This window comes from Tamandua tetradactyla, chromosome 4 (genome assembly GCF_023851605.1).
Source record: "Tamandua tetradactyla isolate mTamTet1 chromosome 4, mTamTet1.pri, whole genome shotgun sequence".
In the NCBI taxonomy this organism is placed as follows: Eukaryota; Metazoa; Chordata; class Mammalia; order Pilosa; family Myrmecophagidae; genus Tamandua; species Tamandua tetradactyla.
The window spans coordinates 59,162,750-59,182,365 of record NC_135330.1 but is presented as its reverse complement, the minus strand read 5'-3'; the positions used below and the strand labels follow the sequence as shown (position 1 = coordinate 59,182,365).

The 19,616-nt window shown below is 47.3% G+C and overlaps 1 long non-coding RNA gene across 1 annotated transcript; it reads left to right on the top strand.

Moving 5' to 3' along the window:
• Positions 1-8,670: 8,670 nt before the first annotated feature.
• On the top strand, positions 8,671-17,891 carry LOC143678986 (uncharacterized). The gene is made up of 4 exons (XR_013173511.1): positions 8,671-8,920; positions 11,137-11,231; positions 11,908-11,993; positions 15,990-17,891. It is a non-coding gene; the product is annotated as an uncharacterized LOC143678986 (long non-coding RNA).
• Positions 17,892-19,616: the final 1,725 nt, after the last annotated feature.

Here is a 19,616-nt window from a genome sequence, read left to right as displayed (position 1 = left end):
AACATACGCACACATATATATAGCGATACATTTCAAAGCACATCACAACAGTTATAGAATAGATTTCAGTGTTTGGTTTGGGTTACAGTTCCAGAATTTTAGGTTTTTCCTTCTAGCTGCTCCAAGACACTGGAGACTAACATATCTATTTGTTAAACCCTACCTTCTCTGCATAACGCCACCATCTCCTCTGATCTTTCTCCCACTCTTTAGAGGTATTTGGGCTCTGCCCATTCTAACTTTTTCATGTTGGAAAGGGCTGTGGTTAATATGGGATAGGGTGACAGAACAAGCTGATGTTCTGGAGAGGCTGCCCTCTCTGGGCTTCAGGACTTATCTGGCCTAGAACCTATCTGGAGGTTGTAGGTTTCTGGAAAGTAATCACAGTGCCTGGAACCTTTGTAGAATCTCAGATAGAGCCCTTGTGTTCTTTAGGGTTGGCAGTAATGGTCTTGGCTGGGGTTTGGCAAACCATAGTAACTGGCAATATCTAGCTGAAGCTTGCATAAGAGTAGCCTGCAGAATCCAGCTGCTTTTTCTTTATTCTTTTTATGGGGACAGAGTCACAGTAGAACTGCAGACAGATCAACTGAGGACTCAACTGTCCCTCTCATTGCCACCACCAGTCTGGTCCCATGCTGGAGAGGAGATGCCAGGGCTCCTACCTCCACATCCCACATCCTCAGGCAGGGTAAAGGACTGAAGGAGCTGCAGAGGGGCACCCAAATCTCCTTCTAGGAACATCCTTCGACCTGGCCCAGAGCAAGTTAAATCCTTACTTCATCCAAATGCCCACGGCACTTTAGCTGCTGTCACTGAAGCTCACCCGGCTCTGTTTTGTGGTGTGGCTATTTGGCCAAAGAGAATCATTTGTGCATCACTGCCACTATTTACTGGGAGCGCACTACATTGCCACACTCTGCGCTAAATGCTTAATCTTTATTCTATTGTTATCCCCATTTTACAAGGCAAAGAATTGAGGCTCGGGGCGGTAAAGTAACACAGCTGGTGACTGCAGCTGGGATTCAAAGACTTAATCACTCAGCCACTCTTCTGTGTAGCCCTATAGAATTTTGACACTTGAAGAGATCCTAGAAATAACCTACAATGTCTCTCATTTTTGAAAGTGGAAACTGAAGTCCAGAGAGACCAGCAACAAGTTCCATTCCTGTTTCAGTATCAGAGGTGCGCCACAGTCAGCGTGCCAGCACGGGGAGGTACAGGTCGGCCGAGGAAATGGTGTTTCTCTTCTCTTTCTACATAGGCATGTGCCCCACCGCACTTCACCCCGCACCGTGCACAGTGCACGACCGACGCCGACCTCCGGGCAGGGCAGCTCCTGCTGGGGCCGCGCGGCCCTTCCTGCTCGGGCAGTTGGGACGTCAGGGCCACTAGGTGGAGCCAAATGCTCAGGGATGGACGTGGAGGGCGGGGCAGCAGGCCTTTAACCTCCCGCTTCCAACGCATCCCGCCCCGCCCACGCCCCGCCCACAGACTCTCTGGCTGCCCGAGGGGGCGTTCTGAGACGAGATGACAGAGTGGGTTCCCAGAGACTGATACCAAATGGGGTGCGTGGGGGTGTGCCCACTGTTTCACCCCCCCCCCGAAGTCCCCCACCACGGGTCCCCCCAAAACCCTCCTTTATTATTTGTTTCTGCTGCAGGAAAGTTCCTCTCTCTGAAGAAATCACTTACTTCAAAACATGCCAGGTAGAAATCTAAGGCTTTCTTAACCCCTGGGAATCTCTCCGTGATCCCAGGAATTCCCCATTCTGCTCCCTGGGAATTTCCCCAGTGCTGGCTACAGAAAAGGTACCTAGGCAGTATGGGCTGAGAAAGAGGTTGAGGCTCTGGCACAGAACGAGGTGAGGGCCTCTGGGCCGATGTGGATTCCCTGCCCGGGAAGAGAAGCAGAGCCAGTGTTTATTGAATGCGTTCTAGCTGCCGTGTACTCTCCAGCTGAGCGCGCTCTCGGAGCTGGAGCAGGAGGGCCCTTGCCGTTTGAGAGCAGTCCAGTGGAAAGCACAGACTCAGGGGTCAGACCCATGTCCCGGGCCCAGCTCTGTCATGCTTCAGCCGTGTGGCAAGGCGTTCAGTTTCTCCAACTGAAAAATGCAACTTTTAAATAGCACCTTCCCCATAGAGCTGTTGTGGGGGCTAATTAGGAAATCAGCAGAGCACCAAGTGCTAGGACCTAGTAAGTGTTCAATAAATGGCAGTTGGAGTCAGTTCAATAAATGGGAGTTGAGACTGAGACCTATGTCGCAGTCTCAGCTCTGTCCCTCCCTTGCCCTGTGACCCCAGGCAGGCCACACTCCTTTTCCAGAGCAAGTGGTCTCTGAGGGCCCTCAGGCACTCTGGAACCAGACAGCCTGGATTTAATTCATTCCTGGCTCTGCCATTTAGTAGCTGTGTATGTGACCTTGGTCAAGTACTTAACCTCTCTCTCTGAGCCTCAGTTTCCTCATCTGTAAATTGGGGATAATAGCAACAATTACTTCATAGGATGTTGTGAGGATAAAATAAATTATCTATGTAAATCCCTAAAACAATGTCTGGCACATAGTAAGCACTATACAAAGCATTAGCTTTTGGCAAAGGTAACTCATTTCATTCCCAAAACAACCTTATAAAATAGCCTACTATTATTATCTTCATTTTACATATAATGCAACTGAAGCACAGAGAGATCCCAGAGACAGGAGAGCAGGTTCTGAGACAATTCCTTCCCCCTTCCAGGTTCCAGGTCTGAACAGGGACATCCGTCTGGCCTGCGCTGGCACCAGACGAGGGCTGGGGGAGTGTGGCACACTCCAAGCCCACCAGGTCCACTGTGCCAGCTCTCCTCTGTGCACCAGGCTCTGGCATGAGGACCCTGTTCTGGAGGACAGGCAAAGGGTCACTCCTGAGAAGGGTGGAGGACAGGCAAAGGGTCACTCCTGAGAAGGGTGGCATCTAAAAGTTGGGGGATCTGGGACCTGGTCCCACCTCTGCCACTAGCAGCCCTGGGATGTCAGTAATCACTATTTCACTCATTTTACAGATTCCTGTTGAGCACCTACTATGCGCCAGCAATGCCCCAGGCACTCTGGAAACAACATGAACACCCAGGCCTGATCGCTGCTCTCCTGGAACGCATCATCTGCAAGTGAAGGAGGCTAAACGTCCAAACCGCGCCCCAACGGCAGGTCCTCTCCACCCCCCCACCCTGCCGTCATCACCAAGCTCTCCCTGAATGAGTCCGGTTCTGCCAGAGCCCTACAAACTCATCTCTGCCTGGACACTTTAGAAATACATCCAATCATACCTAATCCCTATGTACTTTATTTCGTCAAAAGAAGAAAAATATATATTTTTTCATTTTAAAATTCAACAGAACAGTCCTGGATGCTGTTAAAAAGAACACGCACCTTTCAGGTGTAACTGCCTTTGGAATGAGAGTACTCCTTGTTTGAGAAATGAAAATAAAAACAAACAGGTCACTCCTTTTAACTACCTTGTCAACAGATGAGTAGAACATATGGAATAAAATTAAATAATAAGGGGAACAAATGTTAAAATAAATTTAGTTTGAAATGCTAGTGATCAATGAAAGGGAGGGGTAAGGGGTATGTATGGTATGTAGAATTTTTTTTTCTGTTTTCATTTTATTTCTTTTTATGTTATCTTTTATTTCTTTTTCTAAATTGATGCAAATGTTCTAAGAAATTATCATGATGATGAATATGCAACTATGTGATGATATTGTGAATTACTGATTATATATGTAGAACGGAGTGATTATATATTAATAATGTTTGTGTTTCTTTGTTGTCATATTTTTTTAATTTAAAATTAATTTTAAAAATTTTAAAAAGAAAAAGGCTAAAGCCCAAATAGTAAGTATCATGCTGAATGTGACAAAGGACATGGAAGGAAAGAACAGGGTGCCACGAAGTCATGGATTCTCTATGCCCTGCCTGTCATTTTTCTTCTCAGTAAAAGGTGAGGAGGATAATCTGGGGCCTGAGGTCTCAAAAGGATGTTATCAAAATAAAACGTAATTCATTATGAAGGCATTGTCTTCTACAACAGACAACCCAACTGAAAAAACAGGCAATAACCGAACAGGTTGGGGTTACAGTAGTTCAGAATATGAGGGAAAGGAAGCAGTGTCTATATTTTAGAACCACACATACTCTCTGAGACCAATGGAAGAAAGGTTCATTTGATCTGGAACTGACATTTTCTGTAATGCATAATCTAATTCAACCTATCTGTATAGTTCATTTGAACAACTGAAACACAGAAAGCACAGAATAAGAAAGAGGTCCTTTAATCCTGTATAGATTATTAGCATCCCTTGAGTACAATAAAAAAGTATTGGCAAAGTCCCCTGAGGGAGGGGAGAAAGAATATGGAACTATTAACCTTACCATCAGGGAATCTCCTGTTACTGTGTCAAACCTTAGGGACATCCAAATCAATAGGCCATGCCCTCGATCATGAGGCTTACTCTTGTGAAGGTTCTGTAGGTAGCCGAGAAACTTAGACTACCTATAGGCATACCTAAGAGTTACTTCTGGAGGACCTCTGGTATTGCTCAGATGTGGCCTCAGTCTCTCTAACCCAACTCTGCAAGTGAAAGCATTGCCCTCTGCTCTACTTGGGACGTGACATCCAGAGGTGAAAGTCTCCCTGGTGACGTAGGAGAGGACTCCCAGGGATGAATCCAGACCTGGTACTGTGGGATCAACAATTACATCCTGACCAAATGGGGAAAAAGAAGTGTAATTAATAAAGTATCAGTGGCAGAAAGAGTTCAGATAGAGTCGAGAGGCTACTCTGGAGGTTGCTCTTATGCAAGCTTCGGGTAGATCTTGCTACTTATCATAGCCTGCCAACCCCCAACCAGGACCATTCCAGCCAATCCTAAAGAACACCTAGGACAATATATAACATTTCATGAGGGTTCCTTCCAGGCACTAGAGTAATTTTCCAAAAACCTACAACCTCTGGATGGATCCCTGGTCCAGATAAATCCTGAAACCTAGCCCAGCCTCTCCAGAAGCTAGTTCCATCTCCCTACCCCGTATTAATGACAGACCCTCCCAATAGCAAAATTTTAGAATTGCCATAGCCCAAACAACCCTAAAGAGAGGTATGGAAAGATCAAAAGTGATGGTGGAATTATACATAGAAGATAGGACTTAACAAATGAATATGAATGCTGAATCATTAAATTGATATCTCTTTTAAAAAGTTTCCAGTATTTTAGAGAAGTTAGTAGTAAAAACCTAATATTGTGAAATTGTAACCCATGTCGAAGTCTGAAATATGTTCTACAACTAATTGGGGTGCTGTGCTTTGAAATGTATAGCTTTTTTTGAATATATGTTATTGTTCACAAAAATAGAAGAAAAAGAAAGTTGATTGTGATGATAAAAAAGTATTTACACCCCCTAGCCTCCTATATTCTGGAGCAGATAGAAGGAAAAATATGAGAGGATCGTATGATAGCCATGACAAACTCTGGGCTCTGTCCTGTAACTACTGTTGAAGAGTGCTTTGAAAACTATTGCTATTTTATTTCTTTGCTTCGTATATATGTTATACTATACAATAAAAAAAAGTTAAAAAAAGAAAAAAAAGTTGGCAGGCTAGCTTTTCACACCTTGATCTATAGTAGTCAGTTGTAAGTATTTTTTGAAGGTGCAGTCTCTTTTCATTGAGCCTTGATTATACACTCAATAAATATTTCCCCATCACCTCAAATAAAAACAAAAGTCATTAGTATTCTACCTTTATTTTTTTCTCCAGAGCAAATCCTGGGCTATTATTTCTTTCTTCATATTAAATAGTGGGCTTTCTATTATAAAATATGCAATTATATTTTTTCCATGATGCCTGAATTTTAAAAAATCTCAAAAACATAGTTTTTCTTCTTGCGTAATGCAAATATGAAAAATTAAAGACTGCAATTTTGTGAAATAAAAATAAAACATCCATGTCACTAAAAACAACAACAACAACAAACACAAAAACAGGCAATGGACTTGGATAAGCATTTCTGCAGAGAAGATAAACAAATGGCCAGTGAGCACATGAAATGAAGCTCAACATTACTGGTCATCAAAGAAATGCAAATCAAAAGCACAGTGAGGTACCACTTCACACCAACTAGGATGGTCATTATTAAAAAAACAGAAAGAAAGAAAATAATAAGTGTTGACAAAGATGGAGAGAAATAACCTATTTATTGTTGGTGGCACTTAAAATGGTACAGCCACTGTGAAAAGCAATATGGCCCTTTCTCAAAAAGTTAAATATAGAATTACCACAGGACCTGGCAATCCTATTTTTGGTATAAACCTAAAGAATTGAAACAGGGATTCGAACAGATTTTTGTAAATTGATGTTTATAGCAGCATTTTTCCCAATAGCCATCAACAGGAGAATGGATTAACAAAGTAGTCTACAACCACAGTGGAATATTATCCAGCAGTAAAACAGAATGAAGTTCTGACGCATGCGACAACATGGATGAACCTTGAAGACCTCATGTTGAATCAAATGAGCCAGACACAAAAAGACAAATGAAATCTCATTCATGTGAAATACCTAGAAGAACCAAATTTTGGAGACAGATAGTAGATATAAGTGACCAGAGGTGGGGGTGGAAAGGGGACAGGAAGGGCAGTTATTGCTAAATGGGTACAGAGTTTCTGCTTAAGGTAATGAAAAAGTTGATGTAATGGATGTTGGTGATGGTAGAACTATATCATGACTGTAGCTAATGCTACTAAAACGTACACTTGAAAGTGGTTAAAAATGGGAAATTTTGAGTTGCAACTATGTTACAACAAAAAGTAAAAAAAAAAATTTTGACATTATAACTCAGTGGTTCTCAAAGTGTGGTCTGAGGATCAGCAACACCGGCAGCATTTGGAAATGTATTAGAAATTCTCAGGCTCACCCTAGACCTGCTGGATCAGAAATTCTGGGAGTGGGACCTGCAGTCTGTTTTTAGAAATGCCTCCAGAGGATTCTGAGGCATGGTGGAGTTTGAGAACCACCAAGTAAAGTGGTTCATTCCATCGCATTCAAATGGACCAAACTTGGGGATGGGTTTGTGGGAGGGGGTAGAGAAAAGAAACTGCAGCCATGGGGACCTCAAAGACCACCAGCTCACTGAGTTTGTGGCCAGCTCCTCAGGGCCCAGCAGTCAGTATGTACTTGAGACATGCTTTTAAGAAAAAAAGAACAAATAATAATAATACATGATAAGCAGAGACATAGAATTGTTCACCAAATTTTACCTGTTAGATGGTTCCAAAATCCCTTTGATGGGGGAAGGAGAACTTCTGGTTTCTTTCATAAAAGAAAAACGTCCAAGGTAGTCATTGGAAAGACTTCTTCCAACAATCTTCCACTCCTGCTCCAACATGCTCCTTTCCTCTAGAAAGCTCTCTCATTTCTCTTTCCCCAGCCAACTCCCCCAGAATGCTCTTATGTCCCAAACACAATCCCACCACTCTTCCTTACTATCCAATACCACAGCTAAGGCAAGTCTGGTTGCAGTGTTCAAATGCAAGGAAAGGCTCAAAGATGCCAAAGCAAAATAAATATATAAACACTGCAAGGACCTGGACAACCTGGCCTACCAGATGTCATCCTACCTTCCAGATCACAGAGTCCCTCCATTTGTAGTTCCCAGCTGGCCCCCAGCACCAGATGGAGTTCACCTGTAGAGGTCTACTCTCTGAAGTCCAGACAATGCTCAGTATCATTGGCCATTAAGGAAACGCAAATCAAAATCAAAATGAGATAACATTTAACACCCACAAGGATAGCTATTACTTAAAAAAATAATAAAATAAAATCACAAATGTTGGAGAAATTGTTAGTGGGAAGGTAAAATGGTGCAGCCACTGTGGAAAGCAACATGGCAGATCCTCAAAAAGTTAAATATAGAATTACCATATAACCTGGCAACTCCACTTCAAGGTATCTATCCAAAGAGAGTTATAAAGAGTCTCAAAGAGATACTTAGACACCAATGTTTATAGCAGCATTGTTCACAATAGCCAGAAGGTGGAAGCTATCCAAATGTCCATCAACAAATGAATGGATAAGCAAAACGTGGTGTATATACCCAATAGAATATTATTGGGCCATAAGAGAGAATGAAGCTATGAGACATGACGTGACATGGAAGTAGCTTGAAAACATGCTCAGTGAAATAAGCAAAGCACAAAGGACAAATATTGTACAATACCATTTATAAGAGATGACTAGAAATAGCAAATTCACAGAAAGTAGACTGGAGGTTACCAGAGGTTGGAGGGTGAGGAGAAAGGGGAGTGGTATTTGTTTGGGAAATATTTTTTAATAAAAAATAGAATAAATAAACAAAGCCCAGATAAAGAGAGAGAGTGGGGATCCTCTCCTATTTACCAAAAGACTGCCCCCTAGACTAGGACCCTTTCAATACCAGAACCACTATAGAAACTGGCCTATCAGGACGCAACAGGCTAGCCACATCAGAATAAAATCTCAAATTTGTATGAGATACATCATACTGAATGAGTGGCGTAAATCATGTGAGTCTTTGTTTAACAAATGTTTACTGAGTGTCTGTTATATGCCAGGCACATAATTGGTACTCACAAATATTTGTTACTAAAGAACAACCAGTCACTGTTTGAACCCCTCCATTGACAGGGAGGTCACTACCTTTCAGGTAGCCTATCCTGACTTCAGATAGCCACAACAATGTGGGAGCTGTTCCCAGATTAGAAATTAGACCCCAGGAAGAACATCTACCCGCTGCTCCTGGTTTTGACCCTTGAAGAATACGCACACACAGGACCCAGGCATGAGACATGGTGAGCAGACATAAAATCAAATCCAAGAAGGAGCAGAGGCAGGCCCAGCCACAGGTATGGGGGTGTGGGGATGGACAACAGGGCAGGCATGTCTGAGGACAACCAAAACTGGCTTGAATGAGTCAAAGAAGGTGTCCTAAGCAGAAGTCTTAGAAGAAACTACCTCAGGAGTAGAATTTGGATGGAAGTGAGGGAGCTAGTCTGGCAGAAAGGAAGTGGGGCAGAAGTTCCACGCAGAAAGATGGCCTATGGGGAGGAAAGATTTATTCTAGGAAGAGTCAAAGAACTGGGTGGAGCCATCCAGCTGGGAGAGAAGAGTCCGGCCCCTGAACTCACAAGACCAGGCAACTAAAGAGCTGGGTCGGGGTGGGAGGAGGCTGGAGGAGCCCAAGAAACCCATGGAGGACAACTCTCTGTCTTTTCACATTTCCCCCGCCCCCAGGCACAGGGCCCCTTGAGTCCTCAACACTGTGGGGGATTCCTGTATGGGAACCTGTAGTCAGGCAGCTGGAGGGCAGGCTGGAGAGGCCTCTGGAGTCCTGATGTGGTTCAGAAGGCTGGGGTGGCTGAGGAAGGTTGGGGTGAAATCTTTGGGCTGAGCCACGCCCTTGGTTGCTGCTGTTATGTTTGGCTGCAGCCAAAAGGAGGTGGGGCGAGCTGATGCAGTTTCTGTTTAAGTGGTGGCTGTATCTGGGAGATGAAGAAAGTTCTGGACGAAGTTCTGGGGTCCTGCTTCCCCAGCTGGCCGGCCTTCTCACTGGAGCCCCTTGCCCTCAGGCGGCAATACAAGGCTCCATTTTTCCTTTCTGATCCCACACCACACAGCCTTAGGACAGTAGGGCCGGGACAAGCAAATTATTCATTGCCAGGTGCCCTGGTCATGTCCTTTCTGCTATCTTGCCGTGTTGTCCTGCCACAAGCTGCCAGCCTGGGCTCAGCGCAAAGGAATGCTGTGTGCACCGCAGACCCAGGGAGGAGGGGTTAACCCTTCCAGAGGCAGAGCTTCCTGGGCAGCCTTTGGAGGGGCCAAGATTGGGTGGGTGTTGTGGCAAAAGATAACTGGACCAAATATGGCGCCCCTTCCTCCCTTTCTCTGGAGCTGATGGGTTCTCCTGAACATAGCAAGAAACTGGAGTCTCACAAATTTTCGTTTCCTCACTTCCTACCTGTGTAGGCTTGGACAAGTTATTCAACTTGTCTCTAGGTTAAATGTCTCTTGGAAGCTCAAAAAAAATTTTTAATTATAAATGAGATTAATAATGTGTGCCTCAAAAGGTTGTCTGAAGATTAAATGAAATAATAAATGGCAGTCTCAGCACAGAATGAGTTCTTAATAACTGTCAGTTCCCTTCTTCTCTCCCTCTGTTCTTCTGTCTACCTCCATTGGACTTGCCTCATTCCCCTGGCCCCTAAAAGCACCCTTTATACGCCCCTGGACCCTCCTCCAGCGTTCGCCCCCCCTGAAACTCCTGTGCTGGGAGCCCTTTGAAACTGACGTGCAGCCAGTCCAGCCACGTGGCCCCTACTCAGATGGCTGAGGGACTCCGGGCCATGCTGCCAAGACCCCAGGCCTCGAAGGCACCTGGGAAGGGATTTCTGGGTTTCCTCTTCCCCTCCTAGAGTGAAGAATTCACTGCCTACCTTAGCCATTGTTCCAGATTAGAGGGGGAGAAGAAGCCAAGAGTGCTTCAAAGGGAGAGGGTCAAAGGTCCCCGGTGTACCTCCCTGTAGGAAAGATGGAGGAAATTCCCCATATGCAAAGGAGACCAAAGATAGACCCAGAGACTCCACCCCCACCTCAGACCTGCCCAGCCCTGGAAGCACAGCCCCAACTCTGTTCCCTGGAAGAGGCAGGGCCAAACCAGCTGCCCAAGAACTTGGGCGAGACTTGACCTGTGGATGACTAGAACAACTTCTGCCCACAGGCAAAACTGCTCTGGTTATTCTTGGCTGAAGGAATCAAATTTCGGCCCCTTCCGAATCTTCTTGAGCTTCATTCCTTTTCTCTCCCTTCTAAACCCAGCACAGAAGTCCTGTCTGTGGTGCCTGCCGCGGGGCTTGCTCTCAGAATTGTTGGTAGTTTTTGCTAGGATTTAGCTCCTGTGGCTGTGAGGGTGGGCTCTGGGTGGCACTGTTTGGTGAAGCTACCCTACAGGAGAGCAAACTGCAGGGGCACAGGTACCTTGCTCACTGTCTCCCCCATGCCTAGCACAATTCCTGACACCAAGTATGTACTACATAAATATTAGCTGTTGTTTTTGTTCCAGCAGGCTAGGCTGAAGGAGTGCCAGGCTGGAATCCAGGCCGTATGTGAGGACCCAGTACTTGGCAGGGCACGCACCCTGCATCCGGAGGACATGGAAATGTGGGTGTGGGTTCCTTCTGACCCTTTCACGTTTACACAAAGACAGATTTAAATTGTCCCCCTCACCCTTTGTTGAAGTCCCTCTGGAGCACAGCCCAGAGCTCCAGTGCCTATAAACTAACTTCAGCTTCAACCCTCTGGCTCAGCCCGTTTCTCCCCCAGGAGAGGAATGAGATGCCAGATCTCCCAGCACTCAGGCAGGTCCCGGGGTAGGAAAGGTGGGAGGACAGCACAGCACATTGTCCCTCCTTCAGGACTTCCTCAGGCCAGGCCTGATCTACCATACTCCTGGTGGGGGGCGGGGGGGGGGGGGGGGAGTAGGGGGATGGGGAGGCCATCCTGGGGAATTCTCCAGGGGCAGGCCCATGGTGCCAAGGCCTGACCTGTCTCCTGGAACTTGCAAATCCTGCACCTGCCTCGGGCTGGGCCCTCCTCTATAAAATTGGACTTTGCCTAGGAAAGTTGTCAGTCCCCCTCAAGTCCCAGGGCTCCCAGGGGAGCCTCTATGGAGGAACCTCAATTCTTTTTTTTTTCCAGAGGTAAGGGGTATCTTAGAGGGGGAGATTTCTCAACCACTGTTGGCCTAATAGTTCATAGAAAGCTGGGACCGGACATCACAGAGACAGACTCAGGTCTGTGACGATACCCTGATCCTGAACCTTTATTCTCTTGTCAGTCTCTGACCGAGGAGATGGAAGAGAATGGAGATGGTGGAGGCAAGGAGGAGCAAGGCTAAGAGTGGGTCCATTTTCATCTGGGCAGGTACAAATTCAAGCACTTGTGTGTGTGTGTATTGTGTGTCTGTGCGCAAATGATGTTAGTGTGCACCCACCGCCACATCACACTTACAGAGGGCTCCACATGCAGCTACACAGAGATTTCTCTTTTCTTCTAAAATGGTTGGGGACAGGGGTGTGGCCCAACAGATGGCGAGCAAGTTCACAGGTGTGTCTGGCTGAAAAAGGTATCTGGCCCAGGGCCTCCTGATTGGCTGTCAGTGAGTCACAGCAGTTGGGTTCCCGGAGCAGAGCTAATTGGCTGTCATGGAGCCGGGTTCATGCCCTGCCTTATCTTTAGGCCCTTCTCCTGCTGGCCCAGACGGACAGTGTTCCCTGTATGGGCAATGACGCTCGCAGGCTGCTGACTCCGGGTCAGTGGGGCATGCCCTTTGGATAGCTTTCCCAGCAGCAAGAGTGTGGGCTCACCTTGACCTCACCACACCCTGACGCTCGGCCCTCCCATGCCCAATGGCACCGGCGATGGGAGTGATTTGAGAGGCTAGCTGGCTGGCTGTGACCCGGCAAAGCCACAAAGAGGCTTCCTCAGTTTCCAAAGATACACCTGAACTGACAGACAGCTTGAAAACAGTCAGGATCTGGGAAAGACCTCCAGTAAGATGGGCAGGCAAATGACACTATGGTAACCTCACAATCTTTTTCCAAGGGTGTGGGCAGAGAGGAGGTCAGAGGCAAGAGGAAGGCGTCCCCTGCCCTGGCTTTTCAGACATGAGAGATTGCCAGACATGTAGGCCATGGGACGGGTTTCTGCCTCCTAGACTCGCATCACATGTACACACAGACCTTTCCACTTTTCCCAGTCCCTTCATGGGCGTGGCTTCTTGTCCTTACAGGAGGGCAGGGCCCAGAAGGCTAGCTCTGTGGTAGGGATGGGCAAAGCAAGACCTTGAGGAAGATATGCACTGCCCAAGGTCACGGGCTGGGACTGCAGCCAGCAGGAGCCCAGCAGGTGCAGGGACATTTACCCCCTACAGAACTTAGCAAATCTCTCTTCTACCTGTCCACAAAAACAGCTGCAGCCCCAGTCTTTCATCAGATTCCCGGGGACCAGTCAGCTCAGGGTAAACTGGAGGGAGCTCGTGCAATCCTCTAGACTCAGGGCTCCAACTTCTGAGAAGCTCCAAGATTTCAGCAGAGAAATAACCAGACGTTTCCCCCCTCATCCCTCCTCCCCACTGCCTGCCCACAGCAGCAGAGTGTAACTTCTGAATCAGGGGCCAGACCGGGGTTTGTGCTGGGGGCGCCTTGGCAGGCCTTTTGCCAGCTCCCCGTGGCTGCCGGCCAGGACCCTGAACTCCCTGCTCTTGCCCGCCCAGGCTAGCGCAGCTGCCTTCCAGGGTGTCTGGGCAGAGGGCCAGAGGGAATTTTCCACCTGCCTGGCTTTGTTGTCTGCTCTGTGGTCTGGAGCCTGGACCGGAGGAGGGGCAGGCCCCCTTGGACACCTCAGAAGAGAGTTCCTAGGCTGCCTTGGGCAGCCTCACAAAAGGGTTTGCAAACCCATTCCTTGACAGCCAACAAGAAAAGGTTCTCTCTTTTCTTCCCTTAAGGAGATGCAGGAGGTGGGTGGGTGTATGGGAGAGTCGGGCACTGGTGGCCCAGCACAACAGAGGAAACCACGGATTGCCAGGGTTAGAACAACTCTTGGTTCATCCAACTGAACTCCTGCCCTTGTACAGATGGAGATACTGAGGCACCGAGAGGGCAAAATCATACCCAAAGTCATTGAAAAGGGAGGTAGCTGGTGCCAGGACTAAAAGTCAAGTTTCTGGATTCACAATCAGGTGTCCTTCACCATATTTTCGGGCTTCCCAAGAGCTCTTCTTTCCACCAACTTCACATCTCCATCCAGATTTCATTTGGCTGCCTCCAGCCCAGTCCCCACCCCCCACCCCCCTCAGGGCGCCCTCCCCCTCTGCAGGCATGCTGAGCGTTCCCCTGGTGGCCTCGGGCTGAGGGTGGAGCCGGGACTGCTCTCGGGGCAGCCGGTGAATGACAACTGAAACCGCCGACAACCACGGGAGGCCGGAAGACTCCGGGGAAGAGATTAGAGGCAGATAGCCGAGGCTTCAGCAGCTGGGCGGGGTGGAGGGCTGAAAGCTGGGGCCCCCGGGGAGAGGCGGACCTGGGCTGGGGGGGAGTTTGTGGCGGTGTGTGCGTGTAGGTTCGCTTCCAGGCGGCTTCTAGCCACCCAAACCCCTCACTTGCTGGGGGCCCCCCAGAACCGGCCTTGGGAGGCGAGGCCAGGCCGTGCGCCAGCCGCCCCAGACCCAGAGCCTATCTCTCCCTCCCGCGCTGGGGTGACCCGCGTGCACCTGCTCCCGGGAGTAAACAGCAAATGGAAGGCTCGGGGCGGGGGCGGGGCGAGACTGAAACTGGGTGCCGGGAGGTGGGTGAGTCACGTTCTCGCTCGGCGGCGGCCTCTGGGGACTAGAGAGGGGGCGAAGGATAGGGCAGGGAGTGGGGTGGAAGGGGGTGGAGAGGGGCATGGCCGCAGAGAGGCGATACACTCAGACCCAGGTCTCCTCGGGGACTCTGGAAAGAGTCCATGGAAATCTCTACTCCAGCCTCTTCATTCGATTGCGTTAGGAGGCTGCGGCCTAGAGATGCCCAGAGAGGACGAGTGAGTCGTCTAGAGACACACAGCGCTTTAGCGTCCTCGGATCTCTTGAGCTAAGGGGTCAGAGCCTAGAGTCAGAAATAGAACTTCCAGAGCCATTTCCTGGCCCCGTACGACGCCACCCCCTACTGGGAAAGGGCTCCGAGAGAAATTAATAATGACAATAACCGCTAAAGAGGCAGGCCAGCCCGGGACTTGCCCGGGGACAAGGAGGCAGGAGGTCCCTCCGCCTCCCCGACGTCACCGGGGCGTCACCAATCCCGGGAAGCCCTGCCCGGTGGTGTGACGTCACCGGGCTGGACGTGCCCGGCTGGAAGAGCAGTCCCACCCTGGAGAGGTGGGATGCCTGGGCTAGTATTTCCTACGACTCTCCAGGGTGCCCTGCTGGAGGTAGCAAACTGCGGGGATTACCAGGAACTCCTCTCTGCTGTCCACTCCGGGAGAAACCCAGGGTCCCTGCTAGTTCCCATGGGTGACTGAGTCAGCTCTCAGAGGCCAGATTATGAATAAAGCTGAACCTTTCCTGACTATAGGTAGCATTGTGACTAATAGGGTGGAATTTAGAGAATTCAGAGGAATGGGTCAACCTGGCAAGTCTCAGCTCTCTCCTGGTCAGCTCTGAGCTCTTGGGCAAGTTTCTGGCCTCACTGAGAGTCATCTGTAAACCCAAGATGAGAATATCTATCTCCCAGGATTGTTGTGATGGTTAAATGAAATGATTTGTAACTCAGATACAATGTCTGGCAGGTAGCGATGTTTGCTTAATTTTTTGGAAGATAAAATTATTGCAATATAATAAGATAACTGATATTCATACCAATAAACCAAAGTTCTAAGCCCTGCATTTACATCACAGAACAGAGTCCTTCCTGGCTTTCATTTAGCAGGCTTTGCTGAAAACCAGTGACCAAAGCCCTCCAGCCAAAATGGTTAATGGTGGTAATAGGGGCGGGGTGGGGGCAGGGGGGGCTCTTCCAGAAGCTGAGGGCTCGGGATTGGATTGAGAGGAAGGGCATGCAGAAGTAAAGGCAGGAATTTCGGATTACTCCTAAAAACAATGCGCTCTGTCCTTCCTGTGCTTCTACAGGTTTTTTGTTTGTTTTCTAACTAGAACATTCTTCTCTGCTCCCTTCAAACCTTTTCTTAGCCAGTTAACTACTCCTCCTCACTGCATTGAGCCCAACTTCTGAGCTTTAGGTCTCTGGAGAGGCTAAGACCAAGCCTCTGTCCAGAAAGAGTGAGGTCCTGTTTTTCTTGCTCCCATACCACTCTGCTTCCGCTTTCTTGATGCTTATCGCAAGCGCTCAGACACATTTGTGATGAGTTGCCCATCTCTCCCACTAGACTTTACCTGAAACCACGGACCTCTTGGCTTCCCAGCAGAAGCAAGAGTAAGCATTTGTGGAATGAATGCATGGAAGAAAGGAGCTCTTTGGGTGACATTTCTCGGGGCTTCCGTGCCTGTGAAAGAGGCCTGGCCGACTGTACATCCCAGAGTGCCCAGGGCAGTGGTTTAAGCCGTTGTTTCATCATGAAAATTAATAGCACCCCCTTTCACCCTCCAGAGTGTCCCATTTAAAGGATAAATTCTATAGTCACCCTAGACCTGGGAGCCCTAGACAACCCAAGATAGAAGCCCTATCTTGTCAGCCAAATGATCTCGTTTGGTGTTACTCTTATTTCTTTTGTTGTGCCTTTATTCATTTTTTTTCCATCTGTGCTATAGGATATTGATGGAATAGTCTATCCCAGATGAGGCCGTGGCTCTAAAGGAAGCAGCCAGCCTTCCGCTGGCCAGGAAAGGGGCAACAATAAAGAGAACCCATGAAGTGAGGGTGTGAGGTCAGGCAATTACTTCCCAACAATAAAATGTCTCCTCCTTAGAAACTCTGGAGGGTCTGGGGCTTATTTAATTAAGGAAGCCAAGAATAAAAGATGCTAAAATTACAAAGATGCATCCACAGGAGGCCCAGGCAGATATGTAAAGAGAAAATTACCATACAATCCAGCTCTTTATGTTTCTAAGGGACAGCCCTTCCCTAAAATGAAAGAACTCCCAATCCCAAAGCGCCCAGGGGAAAGGCACGGAGGCCTGAAAATCCTACCAAATGCATCCTATTGTGATCCCTTAGCCAGCGCCAAGCTTCCCAGGACCACTTTAGTAGGACAAAGATCCTACAACCAAACCCTCTCAGTGCAAGGGCTGGGGGGGTGGAAAGCTGCTTTGCTTCTCCCCAGGCAGTGGAGGGAGAGAAAGAGAATGGATAACCGTGGCAACATTCCATAAATGGAAAGCCTGGAAGGGACAATCTAGCCAGCACCTCATTCGGTTTATTCAGCAAACATAAATTACACTTTACAGGGTGACAGACACAGGGCTAGACACTGGGATACCTAAAAGAAAAAAAAACCACGACAGTTCCCACCTTACGGAAGCCCATAAGCTTCTCACCGGGGCTCTCAAGCAAACTGATCCCAGCGCTGGCGGGCCAAGATGCTGGGTGGAGGAAAACCTGGAGGGCTGCTGGAGCCGGAAGAAGTGCCCCAACAGACATGGGGTGGGGAGGGGGGCTCGGAGGAGGAAAGTCAGCCAGGTCAGCGTAGGAATTAGGCTGGAGGAAGGACAGAGGTGCATATCAGGCACAGAGAGAAAGCTCTTCCATTGAAGGAGCTAGGGAAGAGTAGGGTGTTTGCAAAATTCCAGGTATTTCTAGGATGGCTTCTTAAGAAAAATTATCCAGAATTTGGAAACGAGGCAAAAAGATGACTGCATGCTTTTCGAAATTCATCCTAGAGCACTGTCTAACAGCTCTAGGATTGTCAGATGTTTTAGAGAAGATGGCTTTGTTTGACTTACTTTTTTTATTGGGTAGCATTTTTCTTTCTCAGAGAAGTTGTAGGTTGGCAAGCAGTCAGGCATAAAACACAGTATTCTCATACACCATCCTACTATTAAAAGCCTGCATTGGTGTGGAGTATTTGTTACAATTAATGAGAATACTCTTTTTTTGTAATTGTGCTATTGATTTTAGTTCATGGTTTAAGCTAGGGTTCACTGTGTAGTATATACTTCCGTGGATGTTTGACTTAGTCTGTAAATTTAGATGTTAACTTGTAAGAAATTGATCAATTGCAAGTCATTTTCATCTGGTAGAAAAGAGAAAGCCAAAGTTTACAGTATTGTTGTCCTGTAGGACATTAACCATTTTGTATCCAACTTTGCAATCTTATTACAACATTCTTTTTTTGTACTAACTGTATGTACAGTTACAGTCTCATAGCTCCGTTGGGCCAGCCTTGCTCTCATCAATGAACTAAATAAAGCTTTGTCATGTGTTTACCATATACATAGAAGACTCATGTTTTTAACTTTGTGAAAATTATACTTCGATTGCATATGTGGGCATGGTGAGCATTTTGTATGTCACGTTATAATAGAGGGGAAAGTGTATGTGTAACTTTATAGGACATGCCCAAACTCTTATTTCTTATGTAGGTCCCTTGTAATATGACCCAGCAGTGCCACTCCTAGTATCCCCAAGAAAAATGAAAGCACATATCCACCCAAAAGCTTAACACAGAAATGTTCATAGATGTATTGCTCATAATAGCCAAAAACTGGAGTCAATCCAAATGTTTACCAACAGCTGAATGGATAAACATATTATGGAATATGTTGTATTCCCAATGGAATATGACTCAGCAATAATAAGGAATGAACTACTGATTAATAGAACATCATCGGTGAATTTCGGAAACATGACTCTGGGTGAAAGCGACCAGACTCTGGAGCACAGATCAATTCCATTTATATTCCAGAAAAGGTTAAACAGTAGTAACAGACAGAGCAGTGGTTGCCTGGCACTGGGGCTCGGAAATTGATTGTAAGAGGGCTGGAGTGAAACGTGGGGACCATGGGGACCGGAGGGAAACATGGGGGGAGAAGTAAATGCTCTCAACTTCATTGTGTCATTCATGTGCCCAAACTCATCAACATGCATATTTTAAACAGTAAAGTTTACTGTATGGAAACTCCCTCCACGAAGCTGCTTAAAAAAAAAAAGAGGGGGAAAAAGGATGAAACAAGGTGCTGAGTTGGTGGGAGAAGATGGAGCTGACAGCACAGGTAGGAGGATTCCTTCAGTAGGAAAAGGGCATCTTCCCCTGGTGCTGAGCTGCGTGGGAAGGAGGTAAGTGTGAGAGGAATCCTAAGGTATCTGTGGCGGGAGGAGGCTGCATTTGGGCAGAGAGAGCAGCACTCTGCTTGCTGTCCAAGCCTTGTCTCCTGCAAGACACAAATCACTTTGGCGTTTGATAAAGAAGACAGACTGGGCCCCAGAGGACTGGTTTCTTATTTTGACTCTACCTTTTACCACTTATGGGCAAGTCTCATAAGCTTTCCAAGTCTCAGGGTCTTCCTCTAGAAATATGGGCACAAATCCCTTCTCTGCCTACATCACAACATTGTAGTGAGGAAGAAAATCAGAAAATGCCCAGGAAAGCACTTTATCACCACAAGGGCCATAAACGGAGAAGGATGAGCCCAGAGCTTTTATCTATTTCACATGCTCTGAACACTGCCCCGTTCTCACCTGTGTGTCCTTAAGGGGAGGGACCAAATGTATACTCTCCCATCCCACTTAGTCACTGGGGCAGTTATCCTCCCGCAGAACGTAGGATAACCCCGTGGGGGGATGTTTCCAGGTATTTGAAACAAAAAGATGTAAAATCCAGGGACTCTTTTTGGTAGCATTATTACCTGCCTCTCGGGCTGTTTGGCATGCTGCTGCTGCTGAAGACAGCTCACATTTAAGTGGGCACCCGTGTGCCAGGCACTGCTCTGTTTTCCATGCAATAAATACGTTTAAACCTCAACCAATCCTTTTGCAGTAAGCACCATATAATCATCCCCATTTTATATGCAAGAAAACTGGGGACCAGAGAGATTATGAACTTGCCCAAGGTTCTACT